The sequence below is a fragment of the Hippopotamus amphibius genome, chromosome 4 (assembly GCF_030028045.1).
Source record: "Hippopotamus amphibius kiboko isolate mHipAmp2 chromosome 4, mHipAmp2.hap2, whole genome shotgun sequence".
NCBI lineage: Eukaryota > Metazoa > Chordata > Mammalia > Artiodactyla > Hippopotamidae > Hippopotamus > Hippopotamus amphibius.
The window spans coordinates 99192254-99199446 of NC_080189.1; the positions used below are offsets into that span (position 1 = coordinate 99192254).

General features: G+C 42.8%; 1 long non-coding RNA gene and 1 other non-coding gene across 2 annotated transcripts; both read left to right on the forward strand.

Moving 5' to 3' along the window:
* Window positions 1-2706: 2706 nt before the first annotated feature.
* LOC130852384 (uncharacterized) lies at window positions 2707-4145 on the forward strand. Its single transcript, XR_009053338.1, has 3 exons — window positions 2707-2768; window positions 3610-3650; window positions 3845-4145. It is a non-coding gene; the product is annotated as an uncharacterized LOC130852384 (long non-coding RNA).
* A 910-nt stretch (window positions 4146-5055) lies between these two features.
* TRNAT-CGU (transfer RNA threonine (anticodon CGU)) lies at window positions 5056-5128 on the forward strand. The gene has a single exon. It is a non-coding gene; the product is annotated as a tRNA-Thr (tRNA).
* Window positions 5129-7193: the final 2065 nt, after the last annotated feature.

Consider the following 7193-nt stretch of genomic DNA (forward strand, 5'->3'; position numbering starts at 1 on the left):
CTTACTACTCATGTGCTTCTGACTCACTCGCTGTTCGCATCTATTCATATTTATTCACTTTTCAGATGTACACTGTTTCAGTGTTATTATTCCATAGTTTTAGTTAAAGGGACTTACTTTCCCATGGGCCCTATTTTGATCCTTCCCCAAATAAAATTTCAATCTCCAGCCTCATTGATTATCAACTTGCGGCTGCTCCTTTGCTGATTCACTCACCCAGCTCAAGTTGAAAGGTCAGTTATGCTTCCTTTGCTATAATTTAGATGACCAGCTCTTCTCAGTGCCAGCTAGTGCTTGTACATTTCCCCCAAAAGGAAAACTTAGATGGGGAGTGATCTCTTCCATCACTTGAAATTGTGGATGACATACATGGATAAAAACATGTTGTAAAAAAAAAAATATGTTGTGCCAAAAGGTGATTGAAACAGCTCCACGGCCTCTGGTAGTTGAGAAATCTACTCAAAAGTGCATTTAGGATATCTGTGCAATCCCATATAACTTTTGGAACACGCTGCATCATCTTTGATAACTGCTCTCAAAGCATTTATATGTTGTATCACTTGGGACTAATTGCATTCAACATATAGCATACTTATTTCATGTTACAGAAACCAAGCATTAAATGTAAAAAACAATCTTGCCTAGAACAAAGTTTATCAAATCATTTCTGGTTATAGAATGTGCAGGAAATGTGGCAACATGACTTGACTTTACCCCCTGCCATCCTTCTTTAAGTCACACCCACTTAATCATTTTCAGTGCATATGGAAGCACTGGTCAGGGGTGAGGGCAACATTTGGGGCAGTGATTTATGTTTCAGTTGTGCTAATGAAGACTCGAAATAGTCTGTGAAACTCCCTGCCCTAAGGCCACACACAGCTCTTTAGAGCTGCTTTTACAGCGTTTGAAGCAAGTACCAAGCGAAAAACAGGGAAGGGAACGCATGCACAGCTGAAAGAAAACTGTTTTCCAATACAGTGGAGTAAGTGAATAGTGGAAGTGGTTGTTAGCTTTATGTAATGTGGATAATCTATAGAGCTCTATTTGCTTTTTATAACAAACATGAATAATTTATAATAAAAACAAAAAGCTTTTCAGTTTAGGGGAAACTTACTCTGACTTTTAAAAAGTATGATTTCCCTTTGTTACTTACAATTAATCCTGGCTTCTATTTCTGGCCAGTTTAGCTCCTTCTGTCTCTAAGAAAACTGGACGTGTCAGACTCTTCTGTAACAATCTTATTTAGGGTGACAGACAGAGGGATCAGGTCTTTTTCTGTGTCTTCTCTCCTTTGCTGTCCCATCAACAGGCGATGGCAAGGACTGGGGCAACAGGCAAAAGGTAGGCAGTTGGGTGGAGGCCAAGGCACCAGAAGTTCTTAATTTCAAAGCTCTACAAATTAGCTAATCGGTGCCTTGATCATCAACAGGTGACAAGATATAAAGTCGTTTACTTTGCAGGACTCAGATACTGGGCTGTTTTGGATATGAAATATCTTCAAGCCTTTTTGTCCTTGAGAAATTATACCGTGAAAAAGTTTTGAAATAGTTCCTTCAAAGAAGGGAACCATCTCAGTTACTTGATATTATCGACACGATGATCCTTGTGGGAAATGCTGTTGAGAAAAGTAATAGTCAACTTTTGAGAATGTCCTAAATGGCCTCTCAGTGGCTTGGACTCTGAAACCCCTCGTGTGGCCAACAGTCCCGACTCGAGGAGTAGTCCCTGAGCTGGGATGACGGGGGCAGCCTCCCGACGGGGACGCGTGGAGTGGTAAGAGGCGGCCACACACGGGCATCACAGCAGGCAGTAGGGAGTCCCCTTTAATTTTAGGAATTTCTTAATTCAAAATGATGTTTTTAAGGAAGTTAATAAAAATGAAGGCCCTTTTCTCCCCAACTCCTGTAAACAGCTGTTGGATTAGTTCCCTGTCTCCACTGTTTGCAGAACTTGCAGAAACTTGGAGGTCTGAAACGACAGAAATCTGTCACCTTACGTTCTGGAAGTCAGCCGTCTGCAATGGGTCTCACTGGGCCACAATCAAAGCGGCAGCAGGATAGCTACAGTGAAGCATCTGTTTCCTTGCCTTTTTCAACCTCCTCGTATTTCCTGGCTCGGGGCCCGCGTCCATCTTCAAAGCCAGTCACGGCCGGGCACGTCTTCCTCACACCCAGTCACTCCGGAGGTGACTCCTTCCTCCCTCGCTCACTTATAAGCCCTTGTGATTACATTGGGCTCACCTGGATAATCCAGATTAATTACCTTGTCTTAAAGTAGTTGATTGGCAACCTTAATACCATCTGCAACCTTTAATTCCCTCTTGCCATAGAATAGCTTCACAGTTTCTGGAGTTTAGGATATGGACATCTTTGGGGGCGGGGGCGGGGAGCACATAATTCTGCCTGCCACAGTTATCCAGCAGGTGATCTAGCAAAAAAGTCTATTTATAAGACGCGTGTGTGACAAGAGCAGCGATGGGAAGTAACTCTCCAAGTTTACAAGACGTGTTGAAACAAAGCCTTTGCTATTTGGCAGAGCAGAAAGGCAAGAATAAACTAAAGATAAAGGAATCAGTTGAGAGAGAGAGAAAGCCCATGTGACTGCTTGGTCCTAATGTGGGCTTTTTCACGTGTGATCATCAGAGTCACAGTTTTCAGATTTAAGCATTAACAAATGACTCAGAGGCTTCTGTTCTGTGTTCAGTTCCTCGGCCTCTCCTGTCTGGGTGCTCTCCGCAGGAATCAGTAATTAAAGCCCCTTGTTTCCAGGTTTGTTAAGCTTTGAAATTACTCTTCAACCAAAATACTTTCCCTTGCTTTTCAGGGAAAGGGGAGAAAAGGTCCGTGCATCCTTTTCTGGTCACCTCTGCCATAACAACGTGGCAACGGCTGTTGTATTTTTAGCCTGACTTTCTACCAGAAGGAATTGGACGCTAGATTCGGGGAAAGCAGTTTTCTTCTTGGGGGTGCTGGCTGCAAACATTTTTTGACATGATTCTTCTATGGATTTGATATTAGAAAGAGCAGTAATTGTATGAGTGTGGGTTATCATACTATTTAAGTCTTTGTTTTGTTATTAAAGTACTTTCTCTGAATTATTAGCGTAGAAGGAGAATAAGACATGAAAGTTTAATGTGTGGACGTGGAAGCAACGATGAATGGGCGCCTTTCTTTTCTAACTTTGGTGCCCGTAGGTCAGTGAGACAGAAGGGAGAACGAGGAGGCGATCGATGCAGAGAGAAAGAAGGGAGGGGCCGAAACAGACATCTGAATGGACACTTGGCTTCCAGATTTGTGATAATTGTGGGTTATCCAGAAATGTCTCAGAACCCTGGAGCCAGTGCTCATTTACTGGAGATTAAGTATAAGTCCAAGAAAGAAATTAGAACAAAAATCAAAAGGGATTTTAACTGTAGAAGAAAGGCCAGGAAACTGAAGCTGGAATAGCCTCTTGGATCTTTATCCTCACGTCTAAATTCAGCTGTTTCTCAATGAAATTTTTTTAACACCTCAGATAGAATTGAATTCAGCAAGCACGGTGGAGGTCTGCTTTTGTAGGGTGGCCATCATGAACCAAGGCGTGAATGACAATCTATCTCTGACCTCACAGGAGCATAGGATCTCGTGGGGAGGATGACACTCACAGAACAGGTAATAGCATGAAACACCTTTTGAAATTATTTATGCTGGAAACTTGCCAACATACACAATATGGAGAAGATGACACAATCAACATCTGTGCACCCCTCCCTTACTCCAATGATCATCAATATGTGGTCAACCTTGTCTCATTTATCTCCCTCCCCCCACCCTTATGGGCTGGGTTATTTAAAATCCAATCCTAGGGCCTTCCCTGGTGGCACAGTGGTTAAGAATCCGCCTGCCAATGCAGGAGACGTGGGTTCCATCTCTGGTGCCGGAAGATCCCACGTGCCTCGGAGCAACTAAGCCCGTGCGACGCAACTACTGAGCCTGCACTCTAGAGCCCGAGAGCCACAACTATTGAGCCCATGTGCCACAAGTACTGAAGCTCACGCACCTAGAGGCTGTGCTCTGCAACAAGAGAAGCCACAGCAGTGAGAAGCCCGCGCACCACAAGAAAGAGTAGCTCCCGTTCGCCACAACTAGAGAAAGCCTGCATGCATAGCAACGAAGACCCAATGCAGCCAATAAATAAATAAAACCAATCCTACGCATCAGTGGTATGTGGCATTTAAATTAAATAATGTAGATAGAGCTAAAGGAGTTCACAGAAGAGGGAGGATGTAGAGAAATCTTTATGGAGAACGTATGACTTGACTTAGTTCTTGAGGGAGGAGCTAAGTTGGGTAAGCACAGAGGAGGCACGGGGAGAATACATTCAGGTGGGAGGGAATAATGTGAACAGAAGGAGGAAGATTTGAAAAAAAGGAATGAAGTACAGATGCATGCTACAATGTGGATGAACCTGGAAAACATTATGCTATGTGAAAGAAACCAGAAAAAAAGGTCACATATTGTATGATTCTGTTATATGAAATATCCAGAATAGGCAAATCCAAAGAAAAAAAACAGACTGGTGATTGCCAGGGGCTACCAGGAGGTGAGAATGGGGAGTACTGCTTAAGGAGTATGTGTTTTACTCTGACATGGTGAAAAAGCTTGGGAACGAAATAGAGGTGGTGGTTGCACAGCACTGTGAACGTACTGGATGCCACTGAATTGTTCACTTTAAAGTGGTTAATATTATGTTATGTGAATTTCACCCTGATTACACACACGCAAAAAAAAGAACATTAATGATTAACTCCACAACACCCTTTGTTAGTGTGCCAAGCACGATGCTCGAAACCAAGGATAAAAGGGCCCCAAGCTTTATGGGGCTTGCAGTCCAGCTGGAGACAGCAGCCAGGTGAAGAAGCTTGGTAGAAATATGTCAGGGTGCGCAGTGAGGGCACAAAGAAAGGGGCTGCTCAGGTCCATCTGGCCAGCACTGTCCAATACAAGTATAATGTGAGCCATGTATGTAACTTTAAATTTCCTGGCAGCCACATTTAAAAAAGTGAAGAGTGGGATTTCCCTGGTGGTCCAGTGGTTAAGACTCTGCACTCGTAATGCAGGGGGTCCGGGTTCAATCCCTGCTCAGGGAATTAGATCCTGCACGCTGCAACTAAGACTGGGCACAGCCAAATAAGTAAATTTTTTTTAAATGCTAAAAAAAAAAAAAAAAGTAAAGAGAAACAGTTGAAATTCTAATACTATGCTACATTTAACTTAGTATCTCTAAAACATCATTTCAGCATGTAATCAATGTGTACAGTTATTGAGATAGTTCATATATTTTTTCATGTGACGTCTTTGAAATCCAGTGTGTATTTTATACTTACAGCATGTGTCAGTTCAGACCAGCACATTGCAAGTGCTCACTGGCCACACGTGGCAGTGGCCAGTGTATCACACAGAGCAGCTGCAGAGGGACAAGAAGAGCTTCCCCGGGGGGGTGAGCAGTGGCCTGGAGCTTGTGCTCCTCCAGGCAGACCAAGGCGGGGATGGGGGCCACGGCTCAAGGCTCAGGGGCAGTTGAGGTCTGCAAGCTACGAGGGTGACATGCTTACCCTACAGCCAGGGCAGAGGGTCAAGTCTGATTTTGATGGAAAGTGAGTGTAACAGGGAGGATGTTTTAATGTATATCTGGTATTTTTTTCTCTGACGGATTTCCCAGGAGTGGAGATAAAGAAAAGGAAGCATAGAGGTCGAATTCCCATTACACATGATTGACTTAATGACCACTCCCCACACCCGACTGTCTCCAGCATTCCTTTCAAAGTGGAAATAAGTCTTGCAAAACTTGGTTGTAAACCTTTTTCATCTCAACTTAGTCATCAGTGCCTTGCTAAAAGTAAGGTTTCAGTGCTAGCCAACAGGGAAATCTCTCAAGGCACCTGATTTCAGAAGTATAAGTTACGTTCTCATAACCTTTTTCAACTTTAATGTTATTTTGAAATAATTTGAAACCTACAGGAGAATTTCAAAAGTAGTATGAGAACACCCATATACCCTTTACCCAGATGTACCAAATGTAACATTTTTCTACCTTTGCACACCATCTAGCTTACATATACTTGTGTATATATACATATATACACATACATAGCTATTATTCGTTTTTTTGTGAACCAAAACTGCAGACACCATGCTCCTTTATTCTTATTTTCTTCAACTGATATTGCCTAAGATCAAGGGCATTCTCTTAACATAAGTACAAGTGCAATTATCAAAATCGGGAAGTTTAACATAAGCATAATATTATCTAATCCCTGGACTTCCCTGGTGGTACAGTGGTTAAGAATCTGCCTGCCAGTGCAGGGGACACGGGTTCGATCCCTGCTCTGGGAAGATCCCACATGCCTTGGAGCAACTAAGCCTGTGCACTACAACTACTGAGCCTGCACACTAGAGCCCTTGAGCCACAACTACTGAACCCATGTGCTGCAACTACTGAAGCCCACATGCCTAAAGCCCATGCTCTGCAACAGGAAGAGCCACCGCACTGCAACGAAGAGTAGCCCCTGCTAGCCGCAACTAGAGAAGGCCTGCACAGCAGCAACGAAGACCCAACACAGCCAATAAATAAATAAATAAAATAAAAAATAAAAATAAAAAAAGAAATCTCCTTTAAAAAATACTACCGAATCCCTAGTTTATTTTCAAATTTTTCCTGTTATTCCAATAACATCCATTACAGCAACCCCCTCCCCCTCCCCCTGATTTAGGATACAATCCAAGATCATGCATTGTATTTAGTTGTTGTGTCTCTTTAGTCTTCTTTAATCTGGAACATTCCCTCAGCCTACTTTATCTTTCAAGACATTAACATTTTTGAAGAGTATTGGCCAGTGTTACAGAGAATGCCTCTCATTTTGGAGTTGTCTCATGCTTTCTCATGCTTAGATTCAGGTTCTGCATTTTGAGTACTGCATAAGTAATACTACTTCCTTTTTAGTGCATTGCATCTTCCAATAACTTTTGAACACTTTCTACTCATTAAATTGAAGAGGCTATTACTTAAAAGTAAGTATATACAGGGACTTCCCTGGTGGTGCAGTGGTTAAGAATCCTCCTGCCAATGCGGGGGACATGGGTTCGATCACTGGGCCAGGAAGATTCCACATGTCATGGAGCAAATTACCTCTTTGCCACAACTACTGAGCCTGC